Genomic DNA, 17,693 nt, shown 5'->3' with positions numbered 1-17,693 from the left:
ATGACCCAGAATTGGTAAATAAGCAGAATCTGTATCCATCTCACAGTACTCATAGTCAGCCCTGTCTACAAATTTTAACATGAACTGTAACATTCTCAACGTGGCATATTGGTAGACGAAGAAACCAATTTGAATGGGGAGATCTAATTCTACAACACGCTTAAGAAGATCGGTTTCATACATGCCGTCTCCTAACGGTGATAAACTTCTGACAAAAGGGATTATTGACGGACTGAAATACAGTGTCATCATTACACACAGAGACGTCAACATGTTTTTCTTTGTTAGTAACTGTTTTACCATAGGCAGAGTTTCCAATCAGTTTCATGGTATCAGCTAGAATACTTTAAGTGGGATCTTCATCACCTTTGCGCCTAGCGTCACTGACCTCATCCCCAAACTGACGGAATACGGCATTTGGTATGAATTGGCATAATTGATAAATTGTGGTTACCACGAGTGTCACATTAGAATAGTAGAATTTAGTTAATTTGAATTTATGACTGAATAAGTCAATCTGTCAACTGTTTATTTTAGAAAGTTCGACAAGTAACTTTTTAGTCAAACCCTGGTTGTTGATGATAGAGATTGATGTCCAGGATGTAGGACGATTTACATAAACCCTAATCCCTCTATTCATTATACAAAGGTACAGGGTAGCATACTCTTGGGATAGCTAGTGTACACAAAAGAAACACTACCAGGTCAGGGCTTAGTCAAGAAGACAATGTATTGTATTGCCACGTGATACTAATTGTTGCACTAGTAATTATGCGAGATATCACATCCAGCAAGTGAGTGTTGGATAAGATCTCTCCAAAACACCACCATCGGATCGAGTCATGCTATGTTTTTAGCTTAAAAAAAAGCAGAGCTAGAATATTTTGATTTTTCATATCATGGGACACAGGATCCTAAATGATACCTCTATTGAAGCCTGGGCTAGTATACTGTAATTTATGACTGGTATTTAACTGTGAAACTGAAAACACAATTATTTCCTGGAGAATCCAGATTCATACAGTATGTAATGTTCTGGATAGGGCAGCTTGTCGGCGGAGTTGGGATGGAGGAACATCACCTGACCGGACAAAATATTGGCTGTATTGCGGAGCTCGTCTAGCAGTTTAAGAACTGGTGTGGCAGTAATGAGTGTCCGGGCGTCCGTAGGACACTTATTACTAGGAAATAGTGTCTCATTTGCGTGAATAGTGTCTCAGGGACACTTTCCCTTGCTTTCTACGCCACCGTGGAAAGTGTCCGGGTTCTCTTCAAAGAGCTTTAACGTGGTTCTGTTGAGTGACAAACATTTCTGGCCCTATCTACGTTCCCTTATTACTTAAAAGGAGGTAATTTACTAGCGAAGACCAAGTTGACAATGTTATATATCGGTCAGCATGCACCCTCAAAACTCGGTTAAAGTATAACTAATACTTCGAGTGTCGACTGTTGTGGGAAGAGGCGGCAAAATGTTATTATTATCATGGAGACTACACTCCAGAGGGACGCTGTCCGCTCTATTTCGATCGTCGACTGTCAGAAGGCTGCATAATGAATGTTAAACTTATCTTCCGAACTAATTAGTCATGTCTGTCTGACTCTGCTGCTTATCAATCGTTACTACCATTAGGGTAGTTGTTTGGAAGGTCGGAATTTCTAAACGTTGGAGAAAGATCAACCATGTAGGTCGAAGGTAAATGTATTTTAACCGATACGCGGCGGTGATAGTTCCCCGCCATCCGGAGCATGGAGGTCAAATCCGGGGTCAGAGCAGGGAGTTGTTATGGAAAAACTCCCTGGTCAGAGTCAATATATTTTATCCAGTACGCGGGAAATGTGGAAATCTCCCGCTCTACGTTCTAGGTGTGACATGCGTATTTGCATTCTACTGTAAAATGTATACTGCTGTTTACTCAGTGAAGTAAGCCGAATGTGCCGTCTACGTCGTTACATGTCGCAGGCCCAAAATTTCTTAGTAGCTGCATATATGCACGCACAGTAATTGCATTAAGAGTTGAGACCGTTAACTTACTTAGCCCGATCTGATATTACAAGATGACTTCTCCTGACCTGGATACCGATGACGAGTAGGCCTACATTATCATTGGAAAATATCTTTCGTCAGGACTGTACCCTGAAAAGTCTACGATAAATCTAGAAAGATCGATAAGGGGAAGATCGAAGAGTTTTAGACTGACGGGAGATGCCGATCTAGTTTACGTCGGCCCACATGGCAACGAAGATAGGCCCTTGGCCAAAGCCCACAAAATTAAAGCTTACAAGAAGGGTTTGGCGGTAAGTGTATTATTTGTTTATTTGTATAAAACTTTAAGGAATTATTTCCACTGAAGAAAATGATTCCATAGATATGCATATAACTTGAACTAAGTGCATTGGCCATTTGGGCCTTGCAGATTATAGGTATATTTTATTATTTGTAATCACCTAAGAGTAGAACTGAAAAGTCTAAACTTTATTAGTGTTAGAGAATATCGTGATGCATAATTAGTCGGCAAGACACGAATAGTATTAGGCTACTATAGGCTAGCCTACTGTAGCCTAGGAGTAGGACTTCGAGAGTTAACCCTATTTGCAAATAATTTGCTTTATTCAAATTCAAGCCACTCCGAGTGGCAATCTCTGAAATAAAGCCTACTTGGTATAATTTTTGTTACTGTCTGGTAGCTGCCAAAACTCCCAGATCAGCTGTCAGTTACATATCAGCTGTGTAGTGTGTACCCATGCTACCATGAGTATACAAGCTTTTAATTTCAATAATGATTATGTGTTTGAAATTGCAAGGTTAAAAAAAAAAAAAAATCTTCAGGATAGGACTTTTCAGATTTGCTGAAAGATATGTCCTGGGATTAGTCCCCTTACTAGTTAAAACACAAGGCAGCAAGGGAGTGGGGGGGGGGGGTCCCTGTCTTGTCCATTTGGAGGATCAATTAATCAATAAATTAATGAGTGTTACTTTATTATCTCTTTCTTTTTAGAGGTTTTCCCATATTTTTTTAATATATTGGTGCCGGGATGTGCACAGACACTGCAGCAGGTCGAATATATGCTATAGGTAATCAGTTGGCCACCTGCCCATCACTTCATTGTCAGAAGGTTAGCTGTACGTGTTGGCTAATAATTTTTAATAAGTTTAATGGGCCTCTTTGCTGGTGATATTTTAATTGTGCAAACATGTACATGGTTATGGTATGAATATTCATTAAACATTCTTCCACAGTAATTAAGGTTGTTAATATATATGCACAAAACAATGTTGCAATTAAATTAGTGCAGGTTAAACCATGGAGCTATAAACCTGGGATTATAGCTCCATGGACCAAGTTTATATCATTTATATGAAATTTGCAATGTATTATCACATGTAGACACTGCTTGGTGATATACTGTAGTATTGCTAGAATAGTGACCAGAATGGACCTAAAAAACTAATATAGGCCTAGTGTAATCTCTTTGACAAATTTGAGGGTGGGTGAATAAATTTCTATTCAGGGGGATAGCTGGTTGTTGAGAGAAACAATTGAAAAAAGAGCAAATAAAAATGCACAACAATTTGCTTTTGTTTTATCCCACATGTTATCATGAACTTATTTGACCAAATGATAGGAGTATTTTGGTATAAGACCCTAATTTGAAAGAAAGGGATCTGAGAAGGTGGCTAAATCAATAGAAATATCAGGTTCATTTCAATTTCTGTAAGAGTCCTTGTAGGACACGAGTGGTGACAATTTCACCACCTAAGTATTATTTTCATCTGCATTTCAGCAGGAGGCACATGTACACCTGATTTTGATGGAATCTGCAATGGAAGTTGTGTAACATGTTTTTTTTTCAAATACCTATCCTAGCTCATAGGCCTTACATGTTAATGGAATACATATGGACCACCTTATGCGTTCAGCTTATTAATGCTAGGCCTGGGTCGAAAATACTGTTCACAAGCAGCACAGTTATCACTAAATCACTTTGTTTTTTGTCATCTAAAAGCAATATTTGTTTGCATGATTGTAACTGCAAAGTCATTCACCATATGCATATCAAGTTATATCAACCGATGCTTAAAGTTTGCATCCCTTTGTTTGCCAGTGCAAGAGTATAAGGAGTATGTGTGGAGATTGTCCAGAGAATGAAAGATCTAGCTCATTCATTTGTTCTTAAAGTTATAATTTACTAAGCATATATTAAAGATGATCATGATGGTGGTACATTCAGTACTGAGACTTAATGACTCGCAGTACTGTCGGTAGTTCAGTACTTGAATTGTTGTCATAAAGAAGTATCCGAGAAAATGTCCTAGGTACGTACATTCATATGCAGTTCATAACTAAAGTACCAACAGAGCCATAGCCTTTTGTCCAAAATTCATCCCCAATGAACCCATATGCTTATTTCAACATCTATTTAAGTAAAATTTGCTACTTGGTTAATAACCAAGAAGTCTTTCCTTCCATACTGTAAGTCAATATTTGTGAATTTCTGTCATTAATATAAATAATTCTGCAAATTCCCTTCAAAGATTAATTTGTAACATTTCTAAATGCTTACAATATATAGATACCAAAGTATAGGTTGTACCAATGTATGCTTCCTACATCAGTTAGGTGTAACCCTGTCATCTCACTGACAGATTCCAAGGCAATTTTCTGACTAACTATCAATCACTCATCCAGGTACTTATACATCTGTTCCCCCCCCCCACCCCACATTCAAAGGTGATGAAAATGGTTACCAGGCCTATGATAGTCCCTAGTGACAATTACCATCTAGGTTGTCAGCTAGATCACTGCATGTGACTTGCATCTCACTTCAGAGATTTCCCATTGGACTTTCATATAACAGCTGGGTTTGACAAGTCAGTAAGTAATAGGTTTGGTAATGAAGAAAACAATTGGTAACAGAGTCTTCCAGTGTGAGTTACAATAAAAAATAAAAAAAACAATTGAATGTTTAGCATTTTACAAAACTCAGATATAAATCACTTGAACATCAGTTCGTATGATTAGATTGTGTATAGTTCTGAATGCCATTTTACTTCTTTTTTTAGATGGGTGTGGATATGATTGGACCCCTTCCAGAGACCATCAATGGAAATAAGTACATCATATAAACCCTATGTGACTATTTTTCAAAATGGCCAGAGGCTGTTGCTGTACAGAAACAAAACAGCAAAAACTGTTGCAAACTTTCTGTTTGAAACCATGGCCAGGTAAATATCCATCTACTTTTGTTTCTACTTTACATGGAATTAGTTATGCAGACCTGCATTTGCACTGTTTTAACTGTGACCCAGAAAGCGGCCAAATGGTTACAGGAATTTATAGAAGTTGTTTCTTAAGTTAATGTCAATGAAATGTTAGTGGAATATGGTCAGTGCTTTTAACTTACTTTTTTTTTAAAATCAGTGCTGAAATGATTTCCTGATTAAACCATGTAGCCATTCTGCAGATGCCAGTATTTCATTACATTACTCGTAATCAATACTTTAACAATAGTTATTTAAATGTTTCCATTTATTTAGATTTGGGTGCATGAAAATTGTCATCTCAGACCAGAGAGGAGAATTTGTTAATGCTCTGAACAAGTCCCTGTTTGACATGGTAGGGGTAGACCACAGAGAATCCTCTAGCTACCACCCACAGACCAATGGGCTTGATGAAAGATTCAACCAAACTCTGCAAAGGTCACTCATCAAGGTTGTCAATGAAAACCAACATGACTGAGATGAAATGCTGTCTTCAATTCTCATGGGGTACCATACAGCCAAACATGGTTCAATAGGTCTTTCACCTTTTGCTGTGATGTTTGGAAGGTTTGTAATAATTTAAACCTGCCATTGCTGAAAAGAGATTTACATTTGCTAAGGCCATATACAGAGAAAAAGCAATCAGGGAGAAGAGAGTTTGGACAAATCTTGCATAGCTACACCAGTCCTCTGTACGATAAAATCTAATTTGACACATCCCAGGTCCTGGGAAAAAACGCTAAATAGAGGACCATCAATAACCCAATTTAAGTTATAATATCTAAACAAATAAATATTAATCCTGTATATGGTACACTCTGCAGCAAGTACAAAACATGAACATTCATTAAACTGTAAATGCATGCCCATTAACTTAAAGATACATGCAATTAATGCCACTGACATTGGTTTTGTTTTTCATATACTATATATTTATCATAATTGACTGGTATGCAAGTTGGACCTATAACAGCACAGAATATATATAAGGGTTTCATTTTTGTGCTGGTTTGAGTATGTGATGTGACTCAAATTTCTGGTTCAATGGTCTTAATAGTGAAAATAAAATATATAAAAATTTATTTATTCTTCAGTCAACAAAGTGTTGTGAATAATTGAATGTTAATTTATCTTCATATATCCAGAGAGCCATTGCGACCAGTCGACATTGAAGACTCCATTGTCCAACCAGAAGCTCCTACTACAGACTGCAGCGATGCACAGCGGGAGAGGGTTTTTCAACTCATGTCACAGTCGCGGGACATAATCAAAGGTGTTGTGAAAGAAAATATTGGCAAAGCCCAAGAACGGCAAAAAAAGAATTTGGATAATAGGCACCAAAAAAGGTAATTATATAATGCTATGTTGTACATTGAAGTTGTAATTAAATGAATGGCAACATATGCATTATATTGTGATGTTTACGTATATCTGCTGGATTTTATTTTATTCAGAGCTTCGAAGTTGGTTCCAGTGTTCTCGTACGGAATGCTAGAAAGGATGCCCGAAGAGGAGGGAAGCTCGAAAACTTTTGGCTAATTGGGCCGTATGAAGTGAAGGCTGTGAATGAGAAAGTACTGTACACACTTATTAACAGTACCACAGGCCTTCCTCAGAAGAAGAAATTCAATTCAATTTTACTTAAAGAATTTTGCACAAGTAAGATTTCTTTGCAGTATTTTTTTTTTGGGGGGGGGGGGGTGGGGGAGGAGGAGGATTGGCATGATTCCTCCAGAATTTCCTTAAAAATAATCAGCAACTTAATCAGTTCTGAGTATCTGCTGGGTTATGTGAGGGTAAAGTGCTGTAGCTGTCTTCACACAATAAATCAGTTTCGACTTAATGGCCTAACAAATTAACCATTATTGCCAACAATAATAAAGACGGGAATAAGTTAATTAGAAGAAAACTTCAGTTTCCTGACAATTGTTTTCAGAAATTAAATTTCATTTGTTTTAGTTTTGAGAAGATAATTTTATGTGATGTCAGTTTGAAACTCTGCAATTTAATGTTCAACTTCTGAAGAGCAGCTTTCCTGGCTTTGATAATAATGGTAACCTATTTATTCATGCTGGCGTGTGTGAATGTGTCTTTGTACCGCCCACATTGTAAACACGATATCTTAAGAATCGAAGCTTAGATTGATCCCATAGTTTGTGCAAAAGAGTACATTGTTGAGTACAAGAAGCGTATTGTATTGTTTGAGGTCAAAGGTCATTCGGGTCAAATTGTGAAACCTTGTAAACATGGTATCTCAATATTGGAAGCTTGGGCAGATCTCGTACTTGGTAAGATAGTGCATAACATTGAGTAAAAGAAACTGTTTGATTTTGTCGGAGGTCATAAAGGTCATTTGAAGTCAAAAAATGCCAAACAGTTACCTCACTCCCCTCTAACCTGTCCCTACACTAACGCACCTTCCTAAACATAATATTTCAGAAGCTTGGAACGATCGCATATATGATATGTAATTGTACCACATTGAGTACAGAAGCCTAATGTTGTGGGCCGAGGTCATAGGTGTACGGGACCATTTCGGTTTGGGGGGGGGGGGGCAGAAAGTTTTGTGCCCGAAAGTTCCCGTGACACTATCTAAGCGGAGCGCCACCATCGGTTGGCGCGTAGCGTACAAGAAAATTGTTGGCAAAAAAAGCCTCTCAGATTGCCGGAAACGGCACATCTGAGGCCTTGCAAGTTGCATATAAACATTCTTTATTTTATAATCTCACATTTTAGAAATTTACACTTCCCCAAAAATTTGGCAAATTAGAAGAAGAAAAAATGGTTACATCACTTTGAAGAGGAAAAATAGGACAGTATATTTTTTAAGCTCATATTTAGTTACCGTATTTATTATTTTAACACAGTACTCAGCTACCTCCAGAAAAACATACATTGTTCAACGACACGTAGGCGGGATAATGTCGCTGTGTCGGGTGAGACTGCAATTTGTCTCACAAAACAGTATAAAATGTAACAAAGAATATGATAAACCTGTACTTCTAGGCTTGTAGGCACTCCCCCCCCCCCCCACCATCCATTCCATCAAAAAGAAAATGTTTCTTATATACACTCATGTCGGAGATGTCCAGGTATACAGTTGACTAGTTAGAAAAAATTTGATCGCGCAAAAAGCGTGGTAGCCCAGGTGAGCTGTGCTTACGGTGGTGTTACACGGAAATATTCGGGCATCATGATGCTAAATAAAGAAAATCAATGAATTGTCGGGCAAAAATTTGAAAAAGATTTGGGAAAGCTACTGCATATTTATATATATATATATATATATATATATATATATATATATATATATATATATATATATATAAAGGTGCTCTACCTGTTACCTATCATCATCGCTTGGCCAAACGCTTTTAGATGTTTCGCTACTTGTTGCAAACTTTTATTGTGCTATATAGTAATGATATGTATACTTTCAATGGTTAAGCACTGCATTTAAAGGAACTTTTTATTGAAAAATGGGATCCAGTCCTTCTGGTCATATCATTGTTTGTAAGTTTATCGCCCTAACCCTTGCCTTGTCATGAATTTTACTTTCTGTGATTGAGTGCTTGAACTGTTGTCCCGTCCTGCCAGAAAATTTGAATCTAACACTGACTTACGTCGAGACGTGACCTTAGTGCTGCACATAGGTCACACTTGATCAGATCTCACTCTAAGCTTGGCCTTGATACAATACACAGGAATGCGTACAGACTTCAATAGGCTATCAACTTGCCATACTGTATATCTGAATGCTCGGATGCTCAAGGAGGATCAGATCCCACACTTGGGGATTCAAGTTGCTATACTCTGAATAATCGCATGCTTAAGGAGGATCAAGCAGACCCCACAAATGAGGTGATCAACTTGCAATGCTAGCTTGCTAGTCTGAATCTCACATGCTCTAGTAGGACGAGACGTACAAGGGCGATCAACTTGCTATAGTTTGCATTCTCGCATGCTCAAGGATGATCAGACCCTACAATTTGGGTGATCAACGTCCTATAGTATAAATTATTGCATGGTTAAGGAGGATCAGACCCACAAGGGCGAACAACATGCTAGTCTGAATATACTCCATACATGCTCACGGTGGATCAGACCCACAATTGGGGGATCAATTTGCTACTGTCTGAATGCTCGCATGCTCATGGAGGATCAGATCTGCATTTGTGGCAATAAACAATATTGCTAGTCTGAATGCTTCACCTTGTTCTTACCGAATGCTGCAACATACATTAATTTGAAGTACCCATTCGTAATGATTGCTGAAATCATGTTTTCACAGTAATATTTACTTTCTATTTAATTTCTGTAACTTTGAAGCAATGCTTACTATTCATGCGTCCTTTTCTGCAGGCTGAATTACCTCAATGACGTTCTTGTCTCTCATGCTGTGGACCATCTCTACCACCTTGTCACAGGTTGCACCGAAACAGAAGCTGAAGCAGCCTGCAGTCAACTGCGCAAAAGCTTACCAAAGTAATGATCCTGATGCACAATTATCTTTTCAATATGATATGTGGTGTAAACATGCATTTTTTTAGCTTGAATGTGGTTACTTATTAACTTCTCTATTCAGGCAATAATTTTAAACTTTTATGTATAGGTATAGGTTGGTGCCAAGGGTCAGAGCATTTCACCAGGATAGGAAGGGAGGCTATCCAAGCTGAATATGATGAGGTTGGAGATGATCAGGTGTTTGAGTATAACAACCAGTGGTTAAGACAAGAACTTGATAATTTATGATAAAAAGGTTTCTTTCTTTCAATCATATCGTTATTGTTTGTCCCCCCCCCACCCCCACTGATAGACACTTCCAGAAAAAAAAATCCCGCTTAAAGTTTAAGTATGTTTATATGTGCAAGATAGATTAAAAACAGCAAGCAACAAGAAAAACAAAGCATAAATGCCGTCAGATAGCACTTTTTGGAACCGGCAATAAGTGTCCTTATATTAAGCAATATTTAATTCACACATTCCCTCTGTTCAAACCACACTAGATTGGTTTCAATTCATAACGCCCCCCCCCCCTCTCACACACACACTTCCTCCCCCTCCATATATATCAAAGGGTCTGTTTTTCTCCCCCTGGCAAGGAGGAAAATGTGCACACAATTAGTATACTGAATAGAATTAGTATTTCTATTATCTTATAATGCATTTAGTAATGGCATTGTAAGGTTGAATCAACTTGAGAGCAATGTTCCCAGAGAACTCCAGTCAGAATGATGGTATAAGTAAATCCTGGGATTGTTTTTGTTGATTGTGAAGTTCAAAGGACTCTAAGGTGACAAAATTCTAACAAAAGTCTCACATAACAAGCATATATTTTACCACACGTAGAAATTAAGTTGTTCTATTGGTAGTTGTAATCTATAAACTCATGTGTCACATCCAGGACAGTAAATGGCAGTTAGTTCGTCTTTCTTCAGGTAAATGGAATTTTTCCATTCACCATCTAATTTTTTAAATTCTGTTCTGCTATGCTTTGCTTTGGTCACACGAATAGGTACTAATTAACAGAAAACTGGCTAAAACAAGCAGAACAATTATGTTTCCAAGATGAGGGAAGCCAGCTCACTTGATATAGCATACATTCATTGTTAGTTCTAAGCATAAACTTAGAGTCGTGACGGTATGGGTTAGAAAAAAATGATTTGTCATATTGCGTCATCTCAATATCAATGCTTAATTTGTTTGCTGATTTAATAAACCTTATGCATTAATACTTGTGTGTGCGGTATGTCACCTGGCTAGAAGGGAAGCTTGGAAAATGTAAGATTTGGCATGTATGTGAATCATATTGATTATATCCTATATTTTTGGGGTGGATGTCAAAGGGTAAACAGGGTTCAAGTTGTGAAAACCTTGTAAAAAATTATAAGTTCAAGAAAGGAAGCTGAACAGATATCATATTTAGTCTGTAAGTATACCACATGGCTAAAAGAGGCCTTTGTTATTGTGGATATTAACAGTGGTCAAATTTTGTAAACCTTTAAAACTTGATATCTCAAGATGAGGAAGCTGGAAGAAATCTCATATTTACTGTAGTATGTATCACATTGAGTGAGTACAAGCAGGCTATCAGTGGTCACTTGTGTCAGCATCGGTCATTGTGAATATACTGTTTGTCACTTCTTGCTGTATTATTAAAGATCAAGTGTGTCAGTATGTCCCATTCATATGAGAGGATACTCATGTTGGATCATAGAAACCACAGTCTGGTTTATGCATACATGCTACTTGACAGCTGTCCTCATATGCCATTCAAGTATATCAAGGCAAGTAACAACTGGGATATAGTTTATTTATCTGTGATGCATTATGTAGTTGTTGCAACTGAATAAGCGTTTTCGTAGAAAAGGTCTTGTATCATGTAAGTTAACTAAAATCTCAATTAAAGATGCAGAAGTAGAACGCACTCATCATACAGTATATCTAGGTGTTTGTATTGATGACAAACTAAGTTTCACTGGTCATATAAGCAGAATACTTAAACGGGTGTACTTCATAGTCTCAACTCTATCGTATATAGTTCCATATTTTCATGTTGATGTAAGCAAAAGAGTTTTTACTGCCAATATCTTACCACACCTAATATATGCTGTTTCTGCTTGGTATCACTTTTTACTAATTAAAGATAATAAGAGAATTTTTTTTTTTTTAAAGTATTTTTCTAGAATTTTTAATATAGATTTTAACTTTCTTATGAGTACTGTAAACAATGCTGCTAAAAATGAGTTCATTAGAAGTGTAAATTGCATACAGAGAAATGACAGACATTCTTTGCATACCGAACTTAACTCTCTACTTTGAGAAACTACTAGGTATAATCTGAGAAACAAAGCAATAACACCAAAATTCAGAATTAATGTGTATAGATAGTTTTATAGTTTTATTTATGTTGCTGCTATTTTATTTACAAAATGGTAATCTGGATAATTTATTGTAGACAGCTGCACTTGTACGTTTTGTATATATATATATGTGTGTATATGTATGCGTGTATGGGTGTGTGTATATGTGTGTATATATGTATATGTATGTATGTGTATATATGTGTATTTTTATTTTCAGTGTTGACTGGCCTTGGATGCTCCCCAGTAAAGGATTCAGGTGATTATACTGTTGACTGTGTCAAGACCAAACTTTTAGTGCAAAGAATATTTATTTAATGTCAAAGGAAAAAGTGGGCCAAATATGTAGAGAAAAGCAAGAGAAATGTTAACTGATACCAAGTTGTGTGAATTGTGTACAAATATGATTTTACTGGCTTGCATTTCCCAATTAGCCCTAATTGATTTTTTTTCTTTTCCAACATTTGAACAATAGTCATTGAGATACTTTGACTAACACTAAACAATCTGAGTGTAGTAGAACTGGTTCTCACACAGCCTCCTTTCCCAGTATTTATGTTAAGCCTGATACTTAGTGTGACCAGCAGCATGTCATTTGAAGGTAGTCTGTATAGGCCACAAAGTTGTATTGTGACATCAAGAAGTACTTTCCTTGAGGTCTTTATAATCTCCAAATTTTTCTCAGACATTTTAAAAGAACATGCAAAAGGACAGAATGTCCCAGTGAGGTAAATTTCCTACAGGTGGTACAAAAACAGTTTAATAATTTTGACCATAGGTGACCATATTTTAGTATCTGGCATATTTGAAGCCAATGCAACATAACTTTCAGCTGATTTTTGTTGAAAATAATTGATATAGCTTAGAGGCCTTTATGCCCATTAACAATACATCGTAGCAACAAACGTTTTTGGTGTTTATCAATACCAGTTGTGCATGGTGAGATATTCGTTTGGAAATACCTTCTAATGAATAATGCACTGCCTGACTGTGCAGGCAATATATCATGATTCGATGGTTGACATGTCATGAACACACGAAAACACCCTATACAAACCCTCTGCTCCTATACCATATGATTTTATATTGCTTCCCAAGTACCATTTCCAACCAGCTAGGCATTGCCCAATCTTAAAATATATCACATGAAAAGGAATTCCCAAGTATTTTCACCATAGTTAACATTCACAGCCTGTCGATAATTGGATTAACAATAGTCTACCTTTAATTGATTGCCTGACCAACAAATACTGCTAGGCTACAACTGTGGATGCCAAAGCATGGTTTACTTTGATTTATGTAACCTTTTTTTCCCATGTGAATGTCATTTTGTCTTGAGATCCCCAAGATTTTAGAAGTTACTAGATGTGAGGCTATCTGTTATTGTCAATGGTTGTCAAGCATTAGTATTAAAAGTAGAAGGGAAATTGGATGATTTTTATAAAACAAAGTATTTGAAACAGCTTGTACTAAAATAAAGAAACAGATACAGTTGTTCTATGTCACAATAGACGTAGGATGTTGCACGAGTCTTGCAGCACTTTTGTCATTTTTTAGAAATGTATTTATCTTATGCAGCAGAGAACATGAAGGAGAATTAAATTTGCAATAAATTTTAAATTAAATTGATATTTCCATTCATTTGTGTCTGTCCAAATAGTATCATGCAAGAAATCATTAATGACCATATATTTCAGCCGTTCATCATGTAGCGAAATTGGTCTAAAGTTCCTCTATAAATCCTGCCATTAAGAAATGCAATTAAGATGAAAAGGCATACTCCAAAGAAGCCTTGCTGTCCTGATGTTTTTGCACTACGTTTCCACACAGAAGAGCTTGTAGGACACATTTATCCGTGCTATTCTCTCATCCTGTCCGCGCGGACAGAAAATCACCACACACGGACGTTTTTTCCTAGTTAATAGTGTCCGTCCGGACAGATAATACTGTCCGCCGGACACAATTCCCCCCGAGAAAGTTGTCCTACGGACACAATTCCCGTGGAATAGTGTCCGTGAGACGCCCGGACACTATTCCCTGTCACACTGGCACCATTTGCCACTTTTCCTAACATTGAGTTGAAGATCTGAAGCTCTGTTTGGGGATACTTTTGCACCTACTTCGACCGTAACATGTACCACAACATAATGTCAGCGACCACATGTATCAACAAGTATTGTCAGCATCATTTAGGCAATATTCGTCATATGGACAATTCAGAACTCTTATGTTACAAGATAAATGTTTAATTAGAATTCCATGATATAAAGGTGGGAAAGCTCTTCAGACAAGAAGATGTAACGTCATTCTATTGTAGAGGAAATAATATATGGTAATTATATATATTAAGGCTGAATTGATACGTATCGGTTTGTTCTCTTACAACTGAGAAAGATCCAGAGATATATAGAGACAACACTGGAAAGTTTTAAACTTTTCAGGAGTTAGATTAAATTTAGATTTATGTCACTATCGGGTAAAGATTGCTCCAAAGCAATACGTTGTATCTAAGTATTCAAAGTCATATATGTCCTTATGCAGTAATGTAATGAAGCAATATTGCAGTTGTAACCTTTATTTTTTTTCTTTTTTTTTCCTTTTAAGGAGAAATTTCCTCCTAAATAAATACATGGCCAATTAAGAAGTTGAACTTGTTCTGTGTCATTAGATGGTTGGAGTATTTTCTCACATTGCATATTACTTTTGGATATCCGCTACGCGAATGTGTCACATTGCCACATGCTACTCTTGTGGGTGACAACGAGACCATGTTCAATGTACCATTTTTGCAGTGGTGTCGCTATTATTATTTTGCGTCCGAATAGGCTACAAATCAATGTCCTCTGGGTTGTTGGAGAAGACCTTTCGACGCGGCATACTCAGCCATGTGTTCTGCAATATCTTTCAAGGCAACTACACTATTCTTGAATATTGGGGGCATTTCCGCGAACGTTACTCATAATTGGAAAAAAAGGTTCGTTATTCATAATTGAAAAATAGGTTCGTTATTCATGATTGGAAAAAAGGTTCGTTATTCATAATATAAAAAAAGAAGTTTGTTTCTCATAATTGGCAAAAAGGTTCGTTTTTCATAATTGATAAAAAAGGTTCCTTATTCCTAATCAGAAATAGGGTTCGCTATTCATAAATAGTCGAATTTCTCGATATTATTAATATAAGTTATAGTTTTCTTGAAGGAGTAGTAAGTGGATCATTTCACTGTATGTAAAACGTATACGCACTAGTATGAAACGCCAAAAGGACCACAATATATGAAGATGATGTTACAACACACGATGATAAACTTACTTCACATAATGATGTACTACTTTCATATGAAAATGATGCTACAACACACGATGATATACTAACTTCACATGATGTTGTACTACTTTCATATGAAAATGATGCTACAACACACGATGACATACTAACTTCACATGTTGATGTACCACTTTCATATGAAGATGATGCAACAACACACGATGATATACTAACTTCACATGATGATGTACTACTTTCATATGAAGATGATGTACAACACACGATGATATACTAACTTCACATGATAATGTACTACCTTCATATGAAGATGATGCTACAACACACGATGATATACTAACTTCACATGATGATGTACTACTTTCATATGAAAATGATGTTACAACACACGATGATATACTAACTTCACATGATGATGTACTACTTTCATATGAAGATGATGCTACAACACACGATGATATACTAACTTCACATGATGATGTACTACTTTCATATGAAGATGATGTTACAACACACGATGATATACTTACTTCACATGATGATGTACTACTTTCATATGAAAATGATGCTACAACACACGATGATATACTAACTTCACATGATGTTGTACTACTTTCATATGAAAATGATGCTACAACACACGATGATATACTAACTTCACATGATGATGTACTACTTTCATATGAAGATGATGTACAACACACGATGATATACTAACTTCACATGATAATGTACTACTTTCATATGAAGATGATGCTACAACACACGATGATATACTAACTTCACATGATGATGTACTACTTTCATATGAAGATGATGTACAACACACGGTGATATACTAACTTCACATGATAATGTACTACCTTCATATGAAGATGATGCTACAACACACGATGATATACTAACTTCACATGATGATGTACTACTTTCATATGAAAATGATGTTACAACACACGATGATATACTAACTTCACATGATGATGTACTACTTTCATATGAAGATGATGTTACAACACACGATGATATACTAACTTCACATGATGATGTACTACTTTCATATGAAGATGATGCTACAACACACGATGATATACTAACTTCACATGATGATGTACTACTTTCATATGAAGATGATGTTACAACACACGATGATATACTTACTTCACATGATGATGTACTACTTTCATATGAAAATGATGCTACAACACACGATGATATACTAACTTCACATGATGTTGTACTACTTTCATATGAAAATGATGCTACAACACACGATGATATACTTACTTTACATGATAATGTACTACTTTCATATGAAGATGATGCTACAACACACGATGATATACTAACTTCACATGATGATATACTACTTTCATATGAAGATGATGTTACAACACACGTTGATATACTAACTTCACATGATGATGTACTACTTTCATATGAAGATGATGTTACAACACACGATGATATACTAACTTCACATGATAATGTACTACCTTCATATGAAGATGATGCTACAACACACTTCACATGATGATGTACTACTTTAATATGAAAATGATGCTACAACACACGATGATATACTAACTTCACACGATAATGTACTACTTTCATATGAAGATGATGTTACAACACACGATGATATACTTACTTCACATGATGATGTACTACTTTCATATGAAGATGATGTACAACACACGATGATATACTAACTTCACATGATAATGTACTACTTTCATATGAAGATGATATTACAACACACGATGATATACTAACTTCACATGATAATGTACTACTTTCATATGAAGATTATGTACAACACACGATGATATACTAACTTCACATGATAATGTACTACTTTCATATGAAGATGATGTTACAACACACGATGATATACTAACTTCACATGATGATGTACTACTTTTACACTTACATATACTGATAGGTTACGTTGGTATACTGTTTTTACATGTATATGTATTTCTTTCGTCGGGGACCTTAGTTCCCTGTCGGGACCTTAGCCACACTGTCGGGACCTTAGCCATGCACCCTGTCCGTTGTAGCACTCCGCCCTCTGGCTTCACCCTGCTCCCCTTTCTCCCCTCTGTGACGACCGATGAGCCATCAATTTGCCGACGAGTCATCAATTTGCCGACGGCGACCAAATTATTGGGGGTACGACACCCCCACATGACACCCCCACCGCTCGCTACGTCCATATCTCCCTCCCCTCTAATTTCCACACATTCCGCACCCAGCTCTTTCCATCTCTCGTCATTACCCCCTCCCTT

General features: G+C 36.6%; 1 long non-coding RNA gene across 3 annotated transcripts; it reads left to right on the top strand.

The window, feature by feature from the left end:
• The first annotated feature begins 1,140 nt into the window (after nucleotides 1–1,140).
• Nucleotides 1,141–12,865, top strand: LOC139976166 (uncharacterized). Of its 3 annotated transcripts, none has more exons than XR_011796020.1 (7): nucleotides 1,141–2,295; nucleotides 2,997–3,073; nucleotides 5,063–5,224; nucleotides 5,537–5,827; nucleotides 6,406–6,606; nucleotides 6,715–6,919; nucleotides 9,623–12,865. It is a non-coding gene; the product is annotated as an uncharacterized lncRNA (long non-coding RNA). The 3 variants fall into 3 exon arrangements; XR_011796019.1 differs by having other exon boundaries at nucleotides 2,997–3,114; XR_011796018.1 differs by lacking the exon at nucleotides 2,997–3,073.
• Nucleotides 12,866–17,693: the final 4,828 nt, after the last annotated feature.

This window comes from Apostichopus japonicus, chromosome 11 (assembly GCF_037975245.1).
Source record: "Apostichopus japonicus isolate 1M-3 chromosome 11, ASM3797524v1, whole genome shotgun sequence".
Taxonomy (NCBI): domain Eukaryota; kingdom Metazoa; phylum Echinodermata; class Holothuroidea; order Aspidochirotida; family Stichopodidae; genus Apostichopus; species Apostichopus japonicus.
The sequence above is the reverse complement of the archived record's forward strand: the minus strand, read 5'-3'. Positions and strand labels throughout refer to the sequence as shown.